A 26,916-nucleotide genomic window follows, 5' to 3' on the forward strand; every position below is an offset into this window, starting at 1 on the left:
CCAAGGAATCTTTGACCATTTCCTTTTCTTCTGCCAGGGCTATTGCGTAGCACGATGTAAGTTTTTAAAAACCATATGCAACACGCATGTCATACGTCGAATAAGTAATACGTTACAGCTCTTCAAGAGCTGCAACGATATAAAAGTGCCATTTTTGTAGTAAACTATCTTCATCAGGCCTGGCGAATAAGGGCAAAAAATATACAAGCCAGAAGCCTGCAGCTATGACACATAAGCACTTTACTATCTGCACTTTATGAGAGTGTTAAATTATACGCCAATATTGGAGCCATCATCATGTGCATTGAACCCGAGTACTATGAACTTTGAAATATATTCTAGGTTTTAATAATGATCTCATATCTTTTTTACTGGATTTTAATGAAGTTTGACCTTCAAATTATTGGGTACCTTTTAAAATGTGTTTATGGCATATGACTGCAATGTCGAATAAAAGCCAACTGAATTGAATAACACTGAGACCTGTACTGCCATTTCTTTCGCAAGGATCAGTGGATACATCAAAGCAAAGATGATGATGATAGAGAGGAATTCTTAAATTGGAGATTTAAAAGGTTTTGATGCATTTTCTAATGCATTTTATAATCCGTGGCATAAAGTTGTTTTTAGGTAAAATGCCCCTAGAAGCCATGGACATTGGACTCTTTTTTAACCCTTTACTTTTAGTGTGTTTACAATGGGTGGTATAACCTCACCTATCCCCTGGCTCACCAATCTTGACAGCACTACTTGGAAAAAGTGAATATGAAAAGAGCAGCATGCTAGAATGCTACTATTGGGAACTATGCTATTTTGAATGCTCATGAATTAGATCTACAACAGAAGTTATATACATATTTGCTAAAGAGAAAAACCCAATACAACATTGCTGTCGAATAGTCAACCTATCAGGTGCTTACAGATAATGGCTTCTCTTGCACTAAGTGCCGAGAACCAACTTTCGACAAAGCTTTGCATCGGGTACAGCACTACATTCGGTTGCAAAATCAGCCACAGTCCTAGGAGTACATTTAGACCACCTTTGGGCTGGAGGTTAGGCTCTGGCATGCAGGGTACGATGAGAATCATGACAGTTGAACCCTGATGAACATTATTCCAATTGCCATTAGCACTGGAGAGGGCTGTGCTAAGGGAATTGATGAGGAAAAGACTCAACAAAAGGGGAAGATGTTACCCTAGATCTGAGATGCACTACACGCAGTACTGATATTTTCAAAGGAATATTAGGAGGATCTGGTATGCCTGTTCTCAGTCAAAATGCATAGGGTGTGAGGTATACAGTTTTTCCTCCCCAAACATACCCAGATAGAATGGATGGGGAGGTAGAGGGGGTTGGATTTCAAAAACAGGGAAAACGCAGGAGAACAGGAGTGGGCGGGGAACAGCCCAGTTACTAGGATATTAGGGTTTCAAGTAGCGGCTTTGTCTTGGATGAGGAAAGTTTAACCCCTATTAAAAAAAACTAAAGAAAAAGAAGTTTCATCCTAATTTCATTAAAGATCTAATCAAACAGATAAAAGCCAACAAAAGCTTTTGGACACCTTACCACAAAAATGCAAAATATTCTGTTTGTGAACGCTTAGACTTGTATAAATACATCTGTCATTTCAATTAAAAAAGGGGGACTAAAACAAAAGTGAGTACATAAAAGAGATTCTTTCCCCTGATTTTTCTGGTTTCTTTGCTGGACTGAAAAACCAAAACCGCCCTAATTGCTTCTCTTACAAAGCAGCAATTCTAAAATATTTTTCAAGTCATAGAAACTCCCAAGAAGCCTGAAAGGCATCATAAAATATAAGTGATCCTTCCGATTCTGAGTGAAATAGCTGGACCACTGGTCTTCATCGATATTCAGCTTTTTAAAATTACTTTCTTTCTCGCCTTTCAAAACATGTAGTTAATCAGGTAGCGATCCTGATGGCATCAAGTAATTGCAGATGGTCCTAACCTAGGCCACTAGAAAAACAAAATCCTACAGTGACCAAAGTACTCAAAAGACTACCAAAATAAATACCTGCACCAGCTATAATAAAAAGGTAGCTGTGGTGAAGCGCACTGCCCAGTTGAACCTAGAGTAGGGGGCCCAAGGAATTCCTCCTCTGCTGCATAGCGTACTAACAGACAGAGAAGACAATTTGCCCAGAGCCAACAAAATAGTCTACAATAAGACCCAACCCAAATAGAGACTTCTATTAATCAGTGGTAACTTGATTCTACAGATCCACTTCCCATAGGAAAGATGGTAAAAACCCAGGATTAGGTTCCCAGGTGAATCCAAACCTGACTTTCTCCCAGGAGAGGAGCCAAATGCCTCCTCCTAGAAGCAGCTAACAAAACCATCCTCCTTCTCCTCCAAAGTTCCAGGAGGACTGATCCCAGTACCAGAGTGAGTAGCGACCAAGTAATTTTTAAATCGGCAATTAACAGGACTTGCTATCCAAATTATATATGTTTTTATATAATGTTACTGAGGGGATTTGGTTCCCTAATTTACATGTAATATAGAAACTAGCTACAAGATGTCTAACATGGATTGGTTATTTATAATAAGCTTAATAACAGGAGGTTTCTAAGCGCAGACCCGGGGATCGGACCGGTGTTGCTTGCGTCGTCTTGCTTCCAAGGCATGCGCGTTGCCCCTGAGCTATTCTCATGAGACTGGATGGACAGAATATAGACCAAAATATGCTAAGGTACCTGGTAAATTCTTGATTATGCAGGCTATAATAACCCTTTTAAAAAGGATCAAGACCAATAGTGACAAACAGAGCTGACTGTAATCTATTCCCAGTCATACACTTCCAATTATGAAAATAAAATAGATACAAAAACAGAAAATCCACAAATGTACTACAAATTAATGACACTTTTCTCCACTCCAATCAATACATGCACACCACACTATTCATACACATTTAATCATTCTCACAAAAAAGGACACAATCGCATATAACACATAAGCCCCTTTTATATATATTCACATAGAGTAGCTATTTTTTGTGTGCACCTATAGTTTTTTTCAGTGCATCTATTTCTTCACATATCTATAGTCGACACGTGTTTCAGCCGGTTTAGTGAGCCTTTGTAATGCTCTATGATACTCCGGACTGCATCAGGATGGGAATGGATTGAAAATTGAGCACCACTCCCTATATCATCTTCTATTCATAGGTATCTATAATGAAAAACGAATTACATGAAAACATTGTGCTCTGTCGTCACTTTACGATTATTATTGATAATATCATCATACATCATTTTCTAATCAATGCTTAATAATAATGCATACCTTTGGTTGATATGTTTAAAACATTCATCTCATATCTGGCAGCCCACTTCTTGTAACTGCCCCTCTTGTCAATCTCGGAAACCTAATGAACAAGATACAAGAGGAAGAACTATACATGGGTTATCACCCAGAGTTAGAACTTCTTCTTGCCGTACAAAAATTACGACACGAGAGGCTCGTAGAAAGCGGAGGATGAGAGGATGCATGATATTGAATCCCCTGCCCAGGTATATCTAGTGGTCACACAACCTTTGACAGTCCGGTATTGTCATCTTCTAAACCTCCCGTTTCAGCGGAGAGTTACCCATACGTGACTGGGTCTGTGCTTCAGGTCCAGGCTCTCGTCCCTATCTCAGCTTCGACCAACCCTTTGCCTGCTACATTACCAGCTAAATCAGTGAATGATCCGACTGCAAACGGTGCCTCGCCTTTGTTAAAACACCCAATGGACCATGCTATCAGAATAGCCCTGGTGAATGACGAGTATGTCACCCTGAATAGCATTGATACAGGATCTTGTCCACCACCTTTATTAATAAACATTCAGTTTCAGAGCCCAACTCGCACTATTGAACACTCGATCTCCGGTGACACATACCATTGATATTCATGACTATATAATGGAAAACAATCTAGATTTCATGCGCCTGACCGAAACTTGGTTGAATGATATGTGTGGCTCTAAAATAAGCTTAGCTCTGCCTCCGGGTTATGATTTTTTCCGTAAAAACCAGGTGCAAGGTCTCAGAGGGGGCTTTGCCTTTCTTATTAAAACCCACTGGAAAGTTATGAAGTTCCTATTACATGCACTGGCTGCGAAATAATTCATCTAAAACTTACTTCCAGCTGCAGTATTAACTTGATAGCCCTCTACCGCCCTCCAGTCAATACGCCAAATTTCAACAAGGATTTCCTATGTCTTCTTGCCCCTCTTAACACATTTTACAGTGCAAGTATTGTTCTTTGAGACCTGAATAGATGGCTGGGGGATCCTACTAAAAGCAGCACATTTTAAAATCCTGAATACTGAACCTATTCACCTAGGTGGTAACATCCTCGACTGGGTCATTATCAGGAACATTACGACAGAGATTACCAAGACTAAAGCATGCCCATGGTCAGATCATCTCTCAGTCGAATGTAATATATATTTGCATAGTAAACCTTGCAAACATCTGATGACCTATAAGATACCGGACAGACATTTTTTAAAAGTGAAGCTGAAGGATTTAGGCAATCGCCTTAAACAGATTGCAGAATTAACCCAGGATACAGACCCACCGGATGTGCTAATTGACACCTATAATACTCATCTTTTAGACACAGTTACACCGGTTGTGAGAAACCCAAGGGTATTCTTCCAAGTAGACCTTGGGAGTCCCTTATTCAGGTGACAAGGGACAGGCTGGTGCGCTCAGATCCCAACCTTGGGGGTGGACGAGCGAGGATCACCTGGGTAAGGGAACACAGGGTTATTGTAACGCTCACCTGATTCTCGCAGAGGCGCCGGTCTTGACTGGGCGACTACCGTATCTTCAAAGGTGATGTGTAGCACCCGGTTGGCTCTTTGGGCTGGACCTCTGTGCACTGTATGCATGACTTCAAGAGTAAGATGTCTTAGGTAAGTGAATACCGAGCTCTCCATCTGCCTCGGGGCAGGGTGCTGTAACCAGTTTCTTCACTGGATCGGTAGCGCAGGCCTCTTGACTTCAGAGGACTGCTGTCCGTCGTTTACTGCACGAACGGTAAGTTTCGAGTAATTCTATTGTCTTTAAAGTCTTTAGCAATGATGTCTCTTGTTTTGCAGGTTCCGGCGATGGCGGATGACGGGCTGAAGTGAGTTGAAGATGGAGTCCGTATGATGAATAGAAGCGCTTGGAAGCACGTAAGTAAGCGCTTGTTGCCTGCTTCACGATGCGCTCTGTCTTTTATTTTGCAGGTACGAGTTCGGAGCGGCTGCAGGGTGCCGGAATACCCACTGGGGTTGATGTGGAAAGGAGTAATGGCACGTGAGTATCAAAGTTCCCCAATGTCTTTAAACGCACCTTGTTGTGTCTTTCAGATGCAGGATGCAGCGCCGAAGGCCTCCGGAGCGTGCGAAGAGTCGGTAAGCTTTTGTCTTTCAGATGCCGGAATGCAGTGTGAAGACCTCCGGAGCGCACGAAGAGTAGGTAAGCCTTTGTCTTTCAGATGCCGGAATGCTAACCTGTTCTTTCTTGTCTTTATAGGTGTTGCTGAAGACTGGATTCAGGATGGTAAGCCTTTTTCCTTAGGCCCAGGATCCGATGCAGAAGACACGATGAGCGTTCTGCTGCAGAGGATGCAGAATAACGCAAAGCAAGATTCATCCACCGGGTGTGGTTTAAATAGCCTCCTGTAGTGCTTAGGTGTCTCCTTCCACAGCCACGCCTAGGTAAGAAAAGAGTTCCTGCTTTCCAGAAGAGTTCCAGTGTTCTGAATCTAGGGAGTGGCTCCTGCCCCACCCAACAGGAAAAGTAGTTCCAAACAGAAGAGGATCAGAGGCTCAGCTGGCAGGCAAGTAAGCAGCATGGTCTGCTGCAGGTAAGTCCACCCAAGCATCATGAGCCCGGCGCTTCCAGCGCTGGGACTGGGCACATTTATGAGCCTGGTGCCACTGGCGCCAGGACTGGGTCCAAAAGGTCCCAATTGGGACTGGTTGGCCCTCGGAACCTGGGTTATGGATCTGCTTCCAAGGGAGTTGGGAAAACCCTGACCTTTTGGAAGCAGAGATCATGACAGTACCTCCCCTCAAGGCCCCTCCCAAACCGGGCTTCTCCGGGGGTTTTGGCTTGTCAGGAAATGTTCGGTGAAATCTTTTGATTAGGCGAGGAGCGTGGACATATTCAGCAGGTTCCCAGGATCTCTCTTGGGGGCCGTAGCCTTTCCAGTCAATTAGGTAAAATAGTTTAGATTTGGAGATCTTGGAGTCCAGAATGCTTTTGACTTCAAACTCGAGTTCTCCATCAACTAGGATGGGTTTTGGAGATTTAGTTAGTCGGGTTTGAGGTTGCACGGGTTTTAATAGAGAGACGTGGAAGACCGGATGTATCTTCATGTGAGTGGGCAAGTCCAACTTGACCGCTACTGGGTTTATTATGGTAGTGATGGAATAGGGACCAAGGTATCTTGGGTTGAATGTGCGTGGCCCTTTTAGAGGTAGATATTTGGTGGATAACCAGACTTGGTCCCCTACTTGATATTGAGGGGCTTCCTTCCGATGTTGATCTGCTCCTTTCTTGTATTGTTCTTTAGCCCTTTGAAGGTGAGAAACAGCTTCCTTAAAGGCTTGGGTGATTGTAGAATGCAGGTAGTCTACTGCTGGTGTTTCAAGATCTTGGAGGGGATCCAACTCCGAGGTTCTCCCAGTTCCCGAATGGACAGAGTTATTGTAGGCATATTCGGCTATCCAAAGGATGTCTTTCCAAGTTTTTTCAGTTTGTTGCAGCATGCAGCGTAAATACTGTTCCAGAGTTTGATTGGTCCTCTCGGTTTGTCCGTCGGTCTGAGGGTGGTGACTGGTCGATAGTCTCACATCAATTTGAGCCGACCGACAGCAACTTCGCCAAAAATGAGAAATAAATTGACTACCTCGATCCGAAATTAGAACCGAAGGAAAACCGTGTAGTCGGACGATGTTTTCGAGAAATTCTCGGGCCAGAGTTGCTGCTGTTGGCAAGCCTTTGAGCGGAATGAAATGCGCCATCTTGGAGAATAAGTCCATGATTACTAGAATCGTATTGTATCCGGAGCATGGAGGTAGATCGGTGATGAAGTCCATAGAAAGCGTATGCCAAGGGCGAGGTGGGATGTCAATAGGGCGTAAGAGGCCTGCTGGTCTTTCCTTTTGACTCTTGTTTTGGGCGCATACTCCACAAGACATTATAAAGTCTCTAATATCTTTTTTCCAAGACGGCCACCAGAAGTAGCGCTTGATCTTTTCTGAGGTCTTGGCCATACCGGGATGACCTTCCATTAAAGAATCGTGATAACAGGAGATTACTTTTTTCTGTAAATCTGTGCTGGGTAGGTATAATCGTTCTTGGAAATACAATAAGTTGTCCTTTACTGCAAAGTCCTTTCCCTGCAGATGCCAATTTTGTATGTCTGCTGGAGTTACAAGTTGCCTGGCTTTATCCTTAACTTCCTCTATGGATTCTGTGGCGATTACACCCAGAATTCTGTGTTCGGGAATGATTGGTACAGGTTTAGGGTTGATCAAGTGTTCTTCCACTCCCATCCGAGAAAGGGCATCAGCTTTACCGTTCTTTGTACCAGGTCGATAGGTAATTATGAAGTCAAACTCGGCAAAGAATAATGCCCAACGGAGTTGTCTAGAGGATTGGGCTTTTGCGGTTTTCAAATATTGCAGGTTTCGGTGATCCGTAATCGCAGTAACGGTGTGTCGGGCCCCCAGCAGATAATGCCGCCAAGCCTTAAAGGCAGACTTGATAGCCAGAAGTTCCTTGTCAGTAATCGTGTAATTGATTTCAGGAGGCGAGAATTTGCGGGACCAAAATGCCACGGGATGCAACTGATTGGTTACCGGGTCCTTTTGTGATAGAACTGCCCCCATGGCAAGGCTTGAAGCATCAGTTTCCACGATGTAGGGGAGTTCGGGGCGAGGGTGTTTTAAGATTGGTGCAGAGATAAATTTAGTCTTCAAATCCTGGAAAGCTTGTTCCGCCTCGGTAGACCATTCAAAACGTTTGTTTTTCTTTAACAAGGCAGTGATGGGCTGGACTATTCGAGAGAATTTGGGGATAAACCTGCGGTAAAAGTTAGCGAAGCCTAACCTGCTTTGCACACCTTTTACGGAGGATGGTGATGGCCATTTGAGAACTGCATCGACCTTCTTTGAATCCATACGTACTCCGCCAGGTGATAATATGAATCCCAAGAATTCAACTTCAGTCACGTTGAAAACACATTTTTCCAACTTAGCGAAAAGTTTGTGTTGACGCAATCTTTCGAGGACCATTTTCACGTGTTTCCGATGTTCAGATTCCGATGAAGAATAAACGAGGATGTCGTCAATGTAAACAACAACACACACATCTATGAGCTCTCTGAGGACATCGTTCATAAAATATTGAAAGGCGGCCGGGGCATTGCAAAGTCCGAAGGGCATGACCTGATATTCAAATAGCCCATACTTGGTGCGGAAGGCCGTCTTCCATTCATCGCCCTCTTTTACTCGTACCAAGTGGTAAGCTCCTCTAAGATCCAGCTTTGTATATATGCATGCTTTTCTGACTTGGTCCAGGAGTTCAGGGATCAAAGGTAACGGATATCTATTCTTAACGGTGATCTGGTTCAGGGAGCGATAATCGATACAAGTTCTAAGGTCTCCTTCCTTTTTTGGAACGAAGAACAAAGCTGAAGAAGCAGGGGACTTGGAAGGACGAATAAACCCATTCGCCAGGTATTGATCCAGGTATTGTCGAAGGTGAAGGTTCTCAGGCTCGGTGAGGGCATAAATTCTACTACAAGGAGGAGTAGATCCAGGTATCAGGTCTATCTGGCAGTCATAAGACCTATGAGGAGGTAGAGTGTTAGCCTGATCCTTCCGGAAAACATCTTGGTATTCAAGGTATTCGGGAGGTAACTGGGGAGTCTCTGAAGAAATTGCTGCCAGTGCAACACCAGGTGGAGGGTGACAAGTAGAGACACATTCTGGAAACTGGACCGTTCTTGCTCGCCAATCGATCAGAGGATTGTGTTTCTCTAACCAAGGTATTCCTAGAATAATCTGAAACTGAGGGGCCTTGATCACATCGAACATGATCTTCTCATGGTGTCCATCTTGACTTACTAGCGTCACCTCTTGAGTGGTATGCGTTACTGGCCCGGAGGCTATCTCCGTACCATCCACTGTAGTAATGACGTCCTTTACAGCCTTGGGACAAAGAGTTAGATTCATCCTCAAAACCATTTCATGATCCACATAATTGCCGATGGCACCGCTGTCGACGTAAGTTTCAATTGCATGTAATCGATCCGGATTATCAGGGCTAATGAGGACCATAGGTATCACGAAATGCGAGGTCACGGAACTGGTTTTCACGCTCGGCAAGAGGACCTCTATTCTTGTCGGGCGAGGTTGTTTCCCTGCTCAGAGTTTGTAACTTTGGTAACTGCAGCTCCTACTGCCTTCTTGGCAGGTTTCACCGGACAGTCTCGAAGAAAGTGCCCTGAGTTTCCGCAATATAGGCATAATTGCAACTGTTTTCTCCTTTCCCGCTCCTTTTGTGTTAGAGGACCTTTCAGACCCCCGATTTGCATGGGTTCCCCGGAGTCTACTCCTTTGGAAGGAGTTGGCGGTTTGGAAAATACTCGAGTATCAAACTTGGAACGGTCGGCCTTCCTGTTCTGCAGTCTATGATCTATTTGAACGACCAAGTCTATATAATCCGAACAGTCTTGTGGGGGATTCACTACTTGGGCTAAAACGTCTTTGAGCTCTCCACGTAGACCTCTGTAAAACAGCGTAATCCTTTTGTCCTCAGGCCATTGAGTTTCCACTATTAGTCTATTGAAAGATGCAATATAAGCCAAAAGGTCTTGATTACCCTGTCGCAACGAAAGAAGCTCATTGTCCAAGGCCTGCCCCTGTGAATGTCTTGCGAACAGTTTTTCCATACTAAGCTGAAAGGCTTGAAAATCATGGAGAACCGGATCATCTTGATTAACTAGAGGGATCGACCAGTCTGCCGCATTGCCACTAAGGTACGAAAGTACAAAAGCTACTTTAGCTTGATCAGTTGGAAAGGCTGCTGGCCGGCATACAAAGTGCAACCGGCACTGATTGATAAATACTGCAAACCTCTTTGGGTCACCAGAAAATCGTTCGGGCGGAGCCAGAGGTACATTCCCAGGTAGGTTGATCTGCACTGGATTCATAGAGGATGTTGAAGGAAGATTTGCCCCTGATGCGGGTAACAGGGTTTGTCCGGCTTGTGACTGTAGCAATTGTCTAGCAAGACCGTCTGTTCTCTCCTTGGAAATAATTAGTTCCCTTCTTAGAGCATTCGTTTCCTGACGAGCTGCATGCACTTCTGCCCTTCGTTCCCCAAGTAACCGGGCTAGATGGTCAGTATCCGAGGTTTCCATAGCGCCTGGGCGAGAGTTTTGCGGTAGGCTTTGCGTTCTGTAACGCTCACCTGATTCTCGCAGAGGCGCCGGTCTTGACTGGGCGACTACCGTATCTTCAAAGGTGATGTGTAGCACCCGGTTGGCTCTTTGGGCTGGACCTCTGTGCACTGTATGCCTGACTTCAAGAGTAAGATGTCTTAGGTAAGTGAATGCCGAGCTCTCCATCTGCCTCGGGGCAGGGTGCTGTAACCAGTTTCTTCACTGGATCGGTAGCGCAGGCCTCTTGACTTCAGAGGACTGCTGTCCGTCGTTTACTGCACGAACGGTAAGTTTCGAGTAATTCTATTGTCTTTAAAGTCTTTAGCAATGATGTCTCTTGTTTTGCAGGTTCCGGCGATGGCGGATGACGGGCTGAAGTGAGTTGAAGATGGAGTCCGTATGATGAATAGAAGCGCTTGGAAGCACGTAAGTAAGCGCTTGTTGCCTGCTTCACGATGCGCTCTGTCTTTTATTTTGCAGGTACGAGTTCGGAGCGGCTGCAGGGTGCCGGAATAGCCACTGGGGTTGATGTGGAAAGGAGTAATGGCACGTGAGTATCAAAGTTCCCCAATGTCTTTAAACGCACCTTGTTTTGTCTTTCAGATGCAGGATGCAGCGCCGAAGGCCTCCGGAGCGTGCGAAGAGTCGGTAAGCTTTTGTCTTTCAGATGCCGGAATGCAGTGTGAAGACCTCCGGAGCGCACGAAGAGTAGGTAAGCCTTTGTCTTTCAGATGCCGGAATGCTAACCTGTTCTTTCTTGTCTTTATAGGTGTTGCTGAAGACTGGATTCAGGATGGTAAGCCTTTTTCCTTAGGCCCAGGATCCGATGCAGAAGACACGATGAGCGTTCTGCTGCAGAGGATGCAGAATAACGCAAAGCAAGATTCATCCACCGGGTGTGGTTTAAATAGCCTCCTGTAGTGCTTAGGTCTCTCCTTCCACAGCCACGCCTAGGTAAGAAAAGAGTTCCTGCTTTCCAGAAGAGTTCCAGTGTTCTGAATCTAGGGAGTGGCTCCTGCCCCACCCAACAGGAAAAGTAGTTCCAAACAGAAGAGGATCAGAGGCTCAGCTGGCAGGCAAGTAAGCAGCATGGTCTGCTGCAGGTAAGTCCACCCAAGCATCATGAGCCCGGCGCTTCCAGCGCTGGGACTGGGCACATTTATGAGCCTGGTGCCACTGGCGCCAGGACTGGGTCCAAAAGGTCCCAATTGGGACTGGTTGGCCCTCGGAACCTGGGTTATGGATCTGCTTCCAAGGGAGTTGGGAAAACCCTGACCTTTTGGAAGCAGAGATCATGACAGTTATGCTTGTGGGGGGGGAATAATCAAGGCGAGACCTGGAATAATACAAGGGGAAAAGGGGAGGAGGATGAAGTCCCTATGGCTTTTATAGGCTGCTTTACAACTACCTCTGTTCCACCCAATGAATCTCCCTTATTAGAATCCATCAAAAACCACAACTCCCACAAACACCCTTGTTTATTTCGCGATAATAATCCCGATCATTCTCTATTGCTTCACCAACCCTACCAATCCCACCTTCTGTCAGGTGTATCGAACCACATTCAAGTTATTATGCTGCAACATTTGGTGCTGTGGGCTTAGAAAATCCAAGATGGCTGAAAGCCCACATTTGCACCAGAATCCAGGAAAGCCGTGCAGTTTTTGCGCATACCAAAATGGTCGCCTGACCTGCCACCCACCAGTGCGAGCGTGATGGGCCAGAAGCGCCATGAGCGAAATCAGTGCAAAGGAAAATGGTGCTGTTCAAAATCTGTTTTAATTAATGTCAAAAATCGCTAAAATCATGGGCACAAAACCACCGGACAAAAAATCCCACTTCTGGTTGGGTGTTCTACATTACTCTACTGCAGAATCCACATGAATACAATTTTAGCAAGGATCATATGCTATCAAGTAAAATCCCCTTTTTGAAATGTATTAATTCAAGACAGCTCCCAAAAATGGGTGCAGTACCGGTGCTTGACACTAACCGGCGCTAGCAATCTAAACTCTGACAGGAGACCAGTATTTCAGGAGCTGAGAAGGAACCTGAGTTAGCTGGAAACTTCAAAGCCTTGCTGGTCAATGGGAAAGCTTCACACCTCAGAACTCCTCACAAGAAGGCAGTCTGATTCAATTAAAAGTTCAAGAGGCCTCTGTCCATGGGAAGCCTAGACACCTGCTCTTACCAGCAACAGCACAGGAGATCACATGGTCGTGTTAATCAGATGCAGAGTGGAACACTGGTCTGCTGACCTCAGTCAACACAATAGACTCTAATGAATAGGATATGCTGATTTGAGGTGTAATTGTCAACAGTTGCTCTGGGGGAAGGAAAGACATTAGATCTCTGAGTCAAGCCAAGTTCCCAAGGGCAGGGACAAGCAAATGGGTGTACTGAATTGAAAGCAAATGTATGTTTTATTAAATTGCTTATAAAATATTGTATTATGCTGACAGAAATGTACAATTTGGGGATTCTTAATATGAGAAATGTACCCACATTTTGAGACTAAGCTCAACGTTGTGGGATGTTCTGAGGCTAAACCCCGGGATTTATCAATATTGCAGACACAGGGTTTATGCTAGAAAAATGAAAACTTACTGTAATATGCGTAGAGGGGGTGTACCTCCGTGGAAGATTTGATGAAAAACCAACATGACAAAACCCACTAAAAGCGCAAAATGTTGTCGTTTCTGAACCCAAGCTCGCAGGAACATGAGGCTTGAACAGAGACCGGTCTTAATTCATCGGTGATGTGTACATGTATTATGAACCACTTGTGTATTTGGGAAACATGTTTGATTATGAAAAATTGGGTTCTCAGTAAAAGCAAAGGGGCGTTTCTTCAATAGATTGTAAAATGGTAGCATTACTTTGACTCACAACTCAGTTCCCCAGTCAGGCGACAGAGAATCCTCTAGCCTATCAGGATCCTCAGAGGGTTGGGCATAGAAAGTTAGCCTTCCCATCCACTTTCAAAAGACATAAAAAGAGCCACTGAGACTCAGGTAGAGATTCACTTTCCACTTTCTTGCGAAGCACTTTGACGGACGATATCCAAATTCAGGCACGATCCAGAGACCAGAACTTTAAATCAGAAGGCCTACTGCAAGCTAAAAGTATTCTCAGCTGGCCTTACAATTTTGCAAACTGATTTACCCCAGACTTCCAAGGGGTACATCAGAATAAAACAGCCAGGCTGTTCTGTTTGATTCTAGCCAAGAACTTTTGCCAGAACCAGACCCAGAGAGCAGTGCTCTATCCTGAGACCAGACCAGGCCGCTGTGCAGTGCCAAGAACTTTTGCCAGAACCAGAGATCCGGACCAGCAGAGCTGACCCAGATAGCTGTGACTTCAGAACCACCCACTAGAAGTCCAGTCTAAACCCGTTGACCAGATCTTGATGGCCAATTTCAAATTTATAGTGTGAGTATCCAGCCAGAACTGTGCAGAACCAATCTCTTAGTCTAAATTAATCTCATCCCATCCATTTCAACCTATTTATAACTGCATAGAAATCATGTGTCCATTCTGTGATTTCAAACCTGTGAAAGTGTCATTTGTCCTTCTGAGCTTTACTTTAATTTGAGAAACTACCTCCACTAAATCTTCCGATTCTTTTGAACCATACGTGCTAGGAACGAGATTTAACTTTCATTTTTAAGCTACGATCCTCAGCCTTCTACTCCTTTTCCGTAATCGCGTAACACTCAGAAAATGTGCCGCGAATTGCAATTTGACTCAACTTATTCACCTGTCAAAAATAGCTGTCTTTTGCTTCCATTGCTGAAATTCATTTTCAACTTGATAATCCCTCATGAATCATTGCTAGTGTTGACCTGAACTAATTCAACGTAGCTGTCACCCACCCTGAATCTCCTATAGGGAATTAAAGTCATTTTTAGCATATTTTCACTTCATTACAAATCACATTAAAAGTATTTCTGCATGTTTCAAAAGCATACCGGTTGCTCTAAGCTTGCTGGAGGAGAGGGGGAACTGAACTACTTTTGATTGTATTCCTGAAAACTGTGTGCTCTCCTTCCATCTCCTTATATTGCATAGGAGGCGGGGGTGAATTGTCAAAAGAAAAAGTGATCATATTATCTCTTGTTGAAACCATATCAGTTTATTTCTATGCTGGATTCTTTCCATCATTGCTTTTCCTTGAAACCATAAAGGTATTCTCTGCTACCTTATCCTTTCTATACTAACTCCTCACTGATTGAAAAGAGTGTGCAATTGTAACATTACCCATTGTTGATCAACATTATATTCATAAGTGTGCTATCAAATATTAATTTATTCATAAAGGTGTTATATATATATATATATATATTGTTTAATTTTTCAAATAAATCTTTTAATTTGCAAAACAAACCTACTTCTTGGCTCAGTGAGGTCAGGGGGATTCAAAGAGAGGGGCGTTATACAAGGGTTTATCATCCAGATCTATGAACTTGTCATAAAAATATATAAATAAGGGCTTCCCTTGGGCATCCCAGACTAGGCATTGACTTAGTTGGAGTGCTGAATTGGAGTCACTTTACAGAGTGGGGGCTCGAGTCGGGATGTCTGGATTAGATCTTACACTTGTGCAGCTTAATACAGTGTGCTAACTAACAGGATACATAAATCCTGTTGGATCACCACGCTGTGTTACACTGTAAAAGCACCCCTCAAAAGAAGGACGCTCTAAGGAGACGGTCTGTTTTGCAAAATAAAATATTAACTTCTGTAAATCAGGAAGGAAATCAATTTCCAGAATGACGACCTTGGTAGATATCAAAATAGCCAGAGAGCACCTCTTACATAAGCTATTTGTGAGAGGCGAATGGACGGAACAGGACCAGACGGTGTGGTTGCAGGCAATCGCACCCCAGATCACTGGAACAGGGTCAGACATATGGAGAGACCAGGGTCCATTACATGTGGCCCTGAGTGAACTATATATGGCCCCTAAAGCCAAAGATGAGCACGACAAGATTGTCAGGATAGCGGCATATTTATATGTATATATGGGAGCCATACAGGACAAATGTGCAGAAGGCCAGGCAACAGATGGCATTAGAGAAGACCCAATCTGACCTGGTCTCTTCTGAGCAGAGGCTGCACAGGAACCAGGAGTCAGAAAATGAGAGTAGACAGTATTTCATTAAAATCAAAGGGGATATGGGTATCCTGCAAAAGGAAAAGTCTGACCAGGATACCAGATTTCTGGCCTTGCAGAAGGAGTACCAAGAAGGTCTGGACGTCCTACTGCAGAGCCAGAAAAACCTGGAGAAACAACTGGACTTCAATAGGGCATGCGCAGAGCAGGTAGTCACCCTGCAAAACCACCTAGATAGGGAGAAGGCAGAGAGCAACAAACTGATTCTGAAAGACCTGGATACCCAGACAGAATTTGAGGAAGAGCGCCAGAAAGCTGGTGCCCTTCAAAGGCAGAGGGACGACCTGGCGGCACAGAGGCGGGCTCTTAGTCAGGAAAGGGACACCTTAGGCCAGGAAGTCTGCCACTTAAAAAGAAAAATGGAAGAAAATCACCTGGCCCTCCAGGAACTGGGTTACCTCCAAAAAGAGCATCAAAACTTGTTAGAGCACACCCGGAGGGTGGAAGATGCTCTGGCAAGAAAGGAGCAGGCCAGTAGGGATGGGACTCAGGAGGTAACCCTCCTGCAGCAAAGACTGGCCCAGTACTCCAAGACTAACCAGGAAGCAAAGAGAGAGAATGAGGCTCTGTGCCAGGACAATGATAGGCTCCAGCAACAGGTAGCCATGCAGGAGAGACTGATAGAGTGTAGTAAGGCCTTGACTGAGGAACTGAAAGCACAGGCTCTTGCATGGCAACAGGGAGCAGGGGCTGATAGAGATGAGGTTCGCTGGGAAAGGGAAACACCTGAGCATAACCTCAGGAGCCCTAGTACCAGAGGCTTTCACCTCTCCCAGTCCCTGGACTCTGCGACCCCCATGTCCCCTGGCGCACATGAGCACAGGGCTACAGGGATGGCAGATTACTATCCAGCTAAAACTATGGGGCTCATAGGCCAGTACCACCCAGGAATGGATGGGCGGGCATCCGGGTATGGGCACCTAAGTAAAGTGCAATTTAATGGGGAACCCCAGGAGAGTAAGCCCACTAAGGGCATCCTGAAAACCTCTGCCCAGTTAGGTCAGTGGGGGGAGTACCCATCAAATCCTGGCAGCAAGGAGGGATCTGAAGACTCCTCTGAGCATCACAGGACACAGGAGATCAGGTCCCCACATTCTGCCAGCCATGCCCAGGCTCGCAGAATCCAGGAAAACCTGGAAGATCAGACGGGCAGCTCTGGGAGCAGTGCCTCTGAGTCAGAGGATGAATGGACCAGGGTTACCCGAACCAAAAAGGCCAATAAGGCAAAAAGGGCCTTGCTTAAGGACCCCTTAAAACAGATTAAAGCAATAAGGAGTGTCATCACCCCTTATCACAAGAACGCCAAGTATTCTGTTTGGGAACACTTGGAGCTTTACAAGCAAATGATGGAGACTTTCCATTTGAAGGACAGCAGTAGCTGCATCCAGTATGTAAAATGGACATTCTCCCCAGAATACTCCAGTTTCTTTGCGGGGCTGGAGGACAAAAACCATTCAAGATGGTCCACATATAGGGCGGCCATCTTGAAACATTTTTCTGTTCACCGGAATCCCCAAGAGGCTCGCAAGGCAGCCTAAAATTTGCAATGTGGGGAGGATCAGGCCCCACAAGAATGTGTGCAGGAATTGAAGTGTGCCTTTGCGCAGACTACCAGAAGGGTGCGCACGGACAGCAAAGAATTTGTTAACATTTTTCCATGCCTTGCCCAAATACATCATGACCCAGCTAGTGAGAGATTTTCATGAGAAAAGGTCACTAGACAGGGTCATTGAACAGGCTACCCGGATCTATGAGGTGCAGAAGCCCATAGAAAATAAAAATAATGCCCAGAAAAGCCCCAAATCAACCAGCACCCCTGCTGCTGCTAAGGTGGCAGAGGTAAAGGTTGCCCCCATTTTAGATTTGGAGATGGGGGGCCTGAAAACTTGCCTGCACAGAATAACTCTAAGCCCAGAAGGCCCTCGGGCCAGTCACAAACAGGGAGTCAAGGAGGTAGTCCCACAAATGGGATCCCTCATTCCCCTGATTATGTAAGTCCCCGTTACAAGGGAAACCGACCCATTCTGGGTTATGTGTGGACTCCTCTGGCCCAAGGGGGGGATCCAGCCAAGCACCTAACCCAGGAAACCCCCCTCCTAACTTCCCACAGGAGGGCAGAAATTCCCCAAACACTGGGCAGAACTTTTTTCCCAGGTATCCACCCAATTTCCAACCCCAAAATCATCCACCCTTCTTTCCCCAATTCCCTGAGCCCAGACCACTTAATCCGGGAGAGGGGAGGCCAAGGGTGGGGGGTACCCAAATCTTCCCAACCCGGGGTACTACCAGAGAAGGGATAGCTACCCTTCCCGGGACCAGCCCAGGGGAGAAAACCGAACCCTGTATCAGCCTGAGCGGGTTTCACAGTTAGAGCGCCAGGTCCAAAATATGGCACGGGATCTGGGTCACATGCTGAGGGCTCAACAGAACCCTCAGATGAACATGCCAGCGCAGAATGCCCCAAACTCTGGGCCTGGTGCCCCAGAACAATGACGGGGCAGCACCCAGATAACCCACTGGTTCCCAGGGAGGAGGCACAAGGGGAAGGGGGGGTGCAAAGCCTGGGAGAAAGTTTCCTTCCCCACTTGTAAACAGCCCCTGGAAACCCAGGAACCGGAAACAAAATCTCCTACCCCTGAAAGTCTGCCATCCAAGGAGCAGAGAGGAGGTAGGAGAAACAAAGGACCCAAACAGACCCATTTTGTGGAGGAGGTACAGATCTTCCAATTTGAGGGAGAGGGATCCTCAGAGGATCCTGGGAAAAGGATCTTCTCCTTCAGAGATGGGGGAACTCCTCCCAAAGAAAAAATGGGTCACAAGGGATCCAAATCCAGACTGGGTAGATGTGGGGACTGAGCTAGCGCCGCCCATCCTCTCATCCCAGAACCAACAGCAAGAAAATCCCCTGGTTCAAACCCATTCTGGTGACTGCCTCCAAAAAAGGGGGGGGGGGCGGCCCAGAACCGGAACCAGGGGAACCCACAACGGCTCTGATTTCCAGTTGCCAACTTTTTCTTGCAGATTCCCATGACTCTCCACAGAATTCTGCCCAGATCTCTTTTCTCGCAATGTCTAAAACTAAAAAATTAGCCCACCAGTTGCCCAAAAATATGCATTATCTGTGCCCCATTGAGGAGAAGGAGGGAAGATACTATGCCCCGGTTCAAGTGCAGGGGCAGGGTACAATATTAGCACTGGTGGACACTGGATCCCAAGTTACCCTTCTGTCCAAAAGGGCCTTTGATGAACTAAATGCAGGAAGGGGGGAGAATTACCGAATTCCTCTCACCTCTCTTCCTGGACAACTTCAGAACTTTGACGGGAAGGAAATTCCCGTCGAGGGGACTGCAGATTTGGACATTAAAATTGGGCGACACAAGGTGAAACACCCGGTCATAGTAGTGACTCCAGAGGGCACCCCTTGTTTACTAGGGAATGACCTCCTGAGAAGGTTGTCACCCCTAATAGTATGCGTAAACAAGGTCCTATGGACCCAGACTAGCCGACCAATAAAATTAAAACAGAGTGTCAACCATGTTAGTCTAAACGGCACATGCCACATGGTTGAACAAAAATCTGACCAAGTAGAATTTCACTTCCAGAACAACCAAATTCCAGACGTGACAGTAATAGCAGTAGGACAACAGACCGGTGATGGGGGGTCCTCTGTATTTCTGAAAATCAACCTTCCTTCCAGTTTAAGGTGGTATTCCACACTGGAAGGAAACACCCTGAAATTCTTTCATAATCCACAATCAGACATTCCCACTCCAATAGTTCCGAAAGATGTGAAATCAGCTCAGAGCCTGGCTGATATTCAGCAAATTAGAGAGCAGTTGTTCATCCCTGTTCAGTTAAATGATGGGAAGGACTCTGTTCTCGTTCGAGTGTGTGTGAACAATCGTAAGAGCTTCATCAGCGAAGCCATGTTCCGCCAACTCCCAAAAGATCCAGCCATTCCCACATTCAAACTGATAGACAAATGGGAAATGGATCTGGAAACACCCAATTCCAAACATCTCCTGCCAAGCAGGTGTATGCTCAAAATCTCCATTGGCAACAAGAGCATAGTCCATAATTGTTGGGTCGTGCGAGACATCCCTGCCGCCTTTTACTTAGGCAGTGACATTCTCAATTGCATTGCCATTAGTTTGGACCTAATAAACTTCAAAGCTTGGTCCAGATTAGCGGATAATCCCATGGGCTTTGATGATCCAGAGAAAGCATTTAGGTCAGCTCAACTGCTGCCTTATGCAGTTGAAATTCAGATTGGAGAGGAAGTCACCATCCCAGAAAGGACCCGACAATTCTCACTGGAAGTGAAAGTTAAAAGAGAACAACAATTGAAAAACCCTGATGCTTATATTCATCTAAATGCTTCTCGCCAACAGCAAGGGTTGGGGTAAACCCAACACCATTAGTCAATATAAAACATGACACCATTCCAATAGAGGTGGATAACAGCGACTTAAAGAGTATTACTCTAGCCGCAGGCACCATTATTGGAATGGCGGTTGATGACCGACATTTTTCCATTGATTTAGGAAATGAACTGTTAGGACCAATCCCCAAGGACTGTTTTGACAGTGACAGTGATGACAACACAACACCAGACAGGATCTTTACCCGGCATGGGGGGGAACTTCCTGGTGTACACGTTCTGCCCTTATGGTAAGGAAGATGTGACTTGTGACTTCAGAAGGGATGAGGTGATTTTCCAGGTGCATGAGGGCTGCCTTTCCCACCTGAAGCCTCCAGTCCAAATCAGCACTCTGACCAGGGACATCTCCACCCAGCTGGAGGAGGCCGCTGAGATAGCAAAACCAGAAGTCTTTCCATACTTCAGGCAGATGGTGGAAGAGAGAGTCAACCTATCTGATGCCTGTGTGACTCTGGAACAGAAGCAAAAGTTGAAACAAGTTTTCTTGGATTTTCAAGATCTCTTTGTGGTAGACTCATATGACTGTGGTCGCACCGGCATCCACACAACAATTCCCACGGACCCTGGCATGACTTCAGTGTTTGTGAAGCAATATCGCTTGCCTCTCGCATCAATGGAGTCCCTTACTGAAATAATTAAGAACCATGAGTCTAGGGGATAATCCGTCCAGTTCACAGCACCTTCAATAATCCGGTGCTGGGAATATTGTAGCCAAATGGCCAGTGGAGACTCTGCGCCGACCTTAGGGAGCTCAACAAACGGGTCCATACTTCCCGATGGCTTCTTCCCTACATTGACCAAGGGCTGGCCCAGATCCAGGGGTCACAGGTATTCACTGAAATAGACCTGACCAAAGGATACTGGACCGTGCCTGTTAGTAGGGAGGACCAATACAAACTGGCTTTTACCTTTTGGGGCCAGCAGTACACATGGACCCAGACTCCCTTCGGATACCTCAACTCCGGCAATGAATTCAACATTTTCCTACATAAGGCCATGCCCGACCTGGCTGCGAGGGGCAACCTGGCTTATGTAGATGATGTCCTCATCAAAAGTTCATCTGTGGAAGAACACATAGCGGAGATCCGTTATGTTCTGACACAGTTGAGGGCGCCAGAGCAAAACTTTCCTTTCAGAAAGCACAGTGGTGTAGAACCCGTGTTAATTTCTTGGGGCATGATTACTCCTCAGGGTCTCCGTCCCCAGGAAAAGAAAGTGGAAGCACTTCAAGACCCCACAACTCTGCGTGAACTAAGGAGCCTCCTTGGACTGACTAATTACAGCAGAAAGTTCATTGAGGGCTACGCAGAGATCACCAGACCCTTGATTCATATCTTGAAGGGGGGGGTCAAGTGGGAATGGGGTCCAGAACAATCCGAGGCAATAAGACAGCTCAAAAGAAGCCTCTCACAAGCGCCTTGCCTAGCCCACCCTGTCAGAAACAAGGAGTTTTTCTTGGAGACATGGTTCTCTAATACATGCTTGACTGCAGTATTATATCAAAAGCATGACAAGGTCAATAAATTAATCTCCTATGCGAGCAAAACTTTATCCTCTGTGGAGGAAAAATTCAACGATTGTGAGAAGGCACTCCTGGCAACGGTGTGGGCATTGAAGAATTACTGCCCGTTTATCCAGGGGGAACACATCATAGTGGAGACTCCACACCAGCCTCTGCAATACCTCCAAAGTGACAGAATCCGAGCCAGAAATGTGAGTAATTCCCGAATTACTTCCTGGATTTTGTCAATGCAAGGCTTTCCTGTGGAGCTCAGATATGGCCAGAACAAGAAGAGTCCCCTCGCGCAAGGTCTGGCTGACTTGCATGATTGTGCCAGAGAAAACTGTCTCGAGGACGAAAGTCTATAAATCAAGGACAACATGGAGGCATACCTTAATTCCCCCCAAAGTCTTTGAAGAAGACAAGTGTGAGGGAATGCCCACTGTCTATGTGGATGGATGCTCTTACCATGTTGACAACAATGGGGAAAAAGAACTTGTGGCCGGCGTAGGGAATGCATGGGTGAATGAGTCCCCAGAACCCTCAGCTGGGTACAAGATTGGTCCCCGAAGTAGTCAGGTGGCAGAGTTGATGGCTGTGTATCAAGCCATCCTCACTGCTGTCCAACATCAACTCCACAAACTGGTCATAATCACAGATTCAGATTATGTACGGAACGGGTTCATGGAGCACCTGAAGAAACATGGGAAGTTAATTCAAAACATTGATGATCTGGTCACCGTGAATGGGATGACCATCTACTGGAAGAAGATCAAGGGTCATTCCAAAGTAGAGTGACCAGACAAAACTGGAAATGACTTAGCTGATCAGCTGGCCAAAACCGGGGCCATTCAAGGGGATCTAATAGAGATTGAGTCCCTGTTGGGGGAAATCCAGGTCACTGCTATCACTAGGTCCCAGAGAAATGCTCACAATGATCTTTCAACTGCACAATGAAGTAAGGAGACCCCAGATGCTGATTTGATTACAGCTCAGAAGGGGGATCCAATAATTAGTAAGTTTTACCAACACATTGAGGACCCTGAGAACTTTCCCCTGACGGATACCGATTACATTGGGAAAGAGGACCTTAGAGTGTTGATGAAATGTCCAAAAATGTTCCGAATCCAAGACGGTTTGTTGGTAAGGAAATCCCAAGCTGGCCATGATCAGTGGGTGGTTCCTACCTCATTCCGAAGCCTGATGTTAAGTCACGCCCATGATGCGGCCACCGCCGGTCATAGGGGGTTTCATACAACACTTGAGATCTTAAGAGAGGTTGCATACTGGCCACACATGGGGCAGGACCTTGACCAATACTTGAACTGGTGTCTTGTGTGTGCACAATTTCAGCCAACATCCCTCGCACACCGTGCGCCTCTCCAAAAGAGGGGGAGGACACTGCCATGGTCAGATTTGCAAGTCGACTTCATAGGCCCCATCATTCACTCCTCTAGGGGAAATAAGTACGTGTTGACGGTGACATGCTTATTTACTAAATGGGTGGAATGTCTCCCGGCCCCAAACTGCAAGGCAGAAACAGCAGCTGCCCTGATGATCAACCACATCTTTTCCCGTTTTGGTCTACCCCAAAGGATTGAGTCAGACAGAGGTAGCCATTTCACTAGCGAAGTAATGACAAAGATGTGGGAGATACTGGGGTTTAAAAGGAAGCTACACATTGCTTACCGACCAGCTTCTTCTGGGGCAGTAGAACGTTACAACCGAACCATTGGGAGCATCTTAAAAATGTTTGTGGCAGATTCTGGGCCAGGTTGGGATATTCGATTACCTCTTGTCCTAGTGGCCATCAGATCTACCCCTTCATCTGCAACCAAAATGTCACCGTTTGAGCTGATGACTGGACGCGGGATGGTGCTTCCCCAGCATTTGCTTTACAGGACCCAAGAGCAGACATTGATCAATGCCTCCACAACTCATGAGTATGTTGAAAATTTAAGGAAACACCTCCAACATGCTTTTGCCTATGCTCAGCGAAACCTAGAAAGATCAGCCGATAGCATGAAGACTCATTATGATTTGAAGACTACTAGGAAAGAATACAATGTGGGAGACCGGGTCTATCTATACAATTTCCAAAGGAACCAGGCCAAACAGCGGAAATTTCTGCCTACATGGAAGGGACCTTTTGAAATTGTAGACAAGATCTCCCCAGTCGCCTACAAGATCCCCATCCCCAAAGGCAGTTTAGCGGAAGGGGAAGACAAGTGGGTCCATATAAATCAGCTAAAGTGTTGCCATCCCAGGCACACTCTGCAGCAACTGGAGGAGTCCTCTGCAATCCCAGAGGGGACCGCTCCAGATTAATACAAGTCCAACCCTAAAATATTCCACATATAGCCTATAAAATTGAATGCAAGGGTCTCCTGATGTATAAAATGTATATGTTCGTCCCACCATTAATAGTGGTGGAGAAATGTCTACGAATATGTTTCTGCCGCTTTTGCTTTGTCATCCTAGGAGAGATGAAACCATGGAGACTGACCAAGGAGGACGACCCGGGGACCGGGAGCAAAGATCCGAGGGGCCCAGGGTACTGCCCAATACTCCCATCAGGACCGGTGAGGAAAACCGATCGATCCACCCTGATGGAGGAAAAGATGCTGAACTTTGCCATCTGCGGAATCTGAAGAAGATGATGCGGACATCCCAGCGTGTGGATCAAAACATCGTGTGCACCCGACTCCCCCTCGACTCGAAATCAAAGTGCAGTCGGGCAGGGGGGCTTGTCAGGTGTATCGACCCACATTCAAGTTATTATGCTGCAGCATTTGGTGCTGTGGGCTTAGAAAATCCAAGATGGCTGAAAAGCCCACATTTGCGCCAGAATCCAGGACAGCCGTGCAGTTTTTGCGCACACCAAAATGGTCACCTGACCTGCCACCCACCAGTGCGAGCGTGATGGGCCAGAAGCGCCATGAGCGAAATCAGTGCAAAGGAATATGGTGCTGTTCAAAATCTGTTTTAATTAATGTCAAAAATCACTAAAATCAAGGGACAAAACCACCGGACAAAAAATCCCACTTCTGGTTGGGTGTTCTACATTACTCTACTGCAGAATCCACATTAATACAATTTTAGCAAGGATCATATGCTATCAAGTAAAATCCCCTTTTTGAAATGTATTAATTCAAGACAGCTCCCAAAAATGGGTGCAGTACCGGCGCTTGACACTAACCGGCACTAGCGATATAAACTCTGACAGGAGACCGATATTTCAGGAGCTGAGAAGGAACCTGAGTTAGCTGGAAACTTCAAAGCCTTGCTGGTCAATGGGAAGGCTTCACACCTCAAAACTCCTCACAAGAAGGCAGTCTGATTCAATTAAAAGTTCAAGAGGCCTCTGTCCATGGGAAGCCGAGACACCTGCTCTTACCAGCAACAGCACAGGAGATCACATGGTCGTGTTAATCAGATGCAGAGTGGCACCCTGGTCTGCTGACCTCAGGCAACACAATAGACTCTTTCTACTGAATAGGATATGCTGATTTGAGGTGTAATTGTCAACAGTTGCTCTGGGGGAAGGAAAGACATTTGATCTCTGAGTCAAGCCAAGTTCCCGGGGGCGGGGACAAGCAAAAGGGTGTACTGAATTGAGAGCAAATGTATGTTTTATTAAATTGCTTATAAAATATTGTATTAAGCTGACATAAATGTACAATTTGGGGATTCTTAATATGAGAAATGTACCCACATTTTGAGACTAAGCTCAACGTTGTGGGATGTTCTGAGGCTAAACCCCGGGATTTATCAATATTGCAGACACAGGGTTTATGCTAGAAAAATGAAAACTTACTGTAATATGCGTAGAGGGGGGGGGGTGTACCTCTGTGGAAGATTTGATGAAAAACCAACATGGCAAAACCCACTAAAAGCACAAAATGTTGTCGTTTCTGAACCCAAGCTCGCAGGAACATGAGGCTTGAACAGAGACTGGTCTTAATTCATCTGTGATGTGTACATGTATTATGAACCACTTGTATATTTGGGAAACATGTTTGATTATGAAAAATTGGGTTCTCAGTAAAAGCAAAGGGGCGTTTCTTCAATAGATTGTAAAATGGTAGCATCACTGACTCACAACTCAGTTCCCCAGTCAGGCGACAGAGAATCCTCTAGCCTATCAGGATCCTCAGAGGGTTGGGCATAGAAAGTTAGCCTTCCCACCCACTTTCAAAAGACATAAAAAGAGCCACTGAGACCCAGGTAGAGATTTACTTTCCACTTTCTTGCGAAGCACTTTGACGGACGACATCCAAATTCAGGCACGATCCAGAGACCAGAACTTAGAAAACCAGCCTCCAGAACTTTGAAGCAGAAGGCCTACTGCAAGCTAAAAGTATTCTCAGCTGGCCTTACAATTTTACAAACTGATTTACCCCAGACTTCCAAGGGGCACATCAGAATAAAACAGCCGGACTGTGCTGTTTGATTCTAGCCAAGAACCTTTGCCAGAACCAGACCCAGAGAGCAGTGCTGTATCCTGAGACCAGACCAGACCGCTGTGGTGCCAATAACTTTTGCCAGAACCAGAAATCCAGACCAGCAGAGCTGACCCAGATAGCTGTGACTTCAGAACCACCCGCTAGAAGTCCAGTCTAAACCTGTTGACCAGATCTTGACGGCCTCTTTCAAATTTATAGTGTGAGTATCCAGCCAGAACTGTGCAGAACCAATCTCTTAGTCTAAATTAATCTCATCCCATCCATTTCAACCTATTTAGAACTGCATGGAAATCGTGTGTCCATTCTGTGATTTCAAACCTGTGAAAGTGTCATTTGTCCTTCTGAGCTTTACTTTAATTTGAGAAACTACCTCCACTCAATCGTCCGTATCTTTTGAACCATACGTGCCAGGAACGAGATTTAACTTTCATTTTCAAGCTAAGACTTTCTACTCCTTATAGTTTTTCCATAATCGCGCTCGACGCACTCGGAAAATGTGCAGCGAATTGCAATTTGACTCAACTTCTTCACCTGTCAAAAATAGCTGTCTTTTGCTTCCATTGCTGAAAATTGTTTTCAACCTGATAATCCCTCATGAATCATTGCTAGTGTTGACCTGAACTAATTCAAAGTAGCTGTGACCCACCCTGAATCTCCTATAGGGAATTAAAATCATTTTTAGCATATTTTCACTTCATTGCAAATCACATTAAAAGTATTTCTGCATGTTTTAAAAGCATACCGGTTGCTCTAAGCTTGCTACGGGGGGAACTGAACTGCGTTTGATTGTATTCCTGAAAACTGTGTGCTCTCCTTCCATCTCCTTATATTGCATAGGGGGGTGGAGTGAATTGTCAAAAGAAAAAGTGA

The sequence above is a fragment of the Ambystoma mexicanum genome, chromosome 5q (assembly GCF_040938575.1).
Source record: "Ambystoma mexicanum isolate Mex_15411 chromosome 5q, UKY_AmexF1_1, whole genome shotgun sequence".
In the NCBI taxonomy this organism is placed as follows: Eukaryota; Metazoa; Chordata; class Amphibia; order Caudata; family Ambystomatidae; genus Ambystoma; species Ambystoma mexicanum.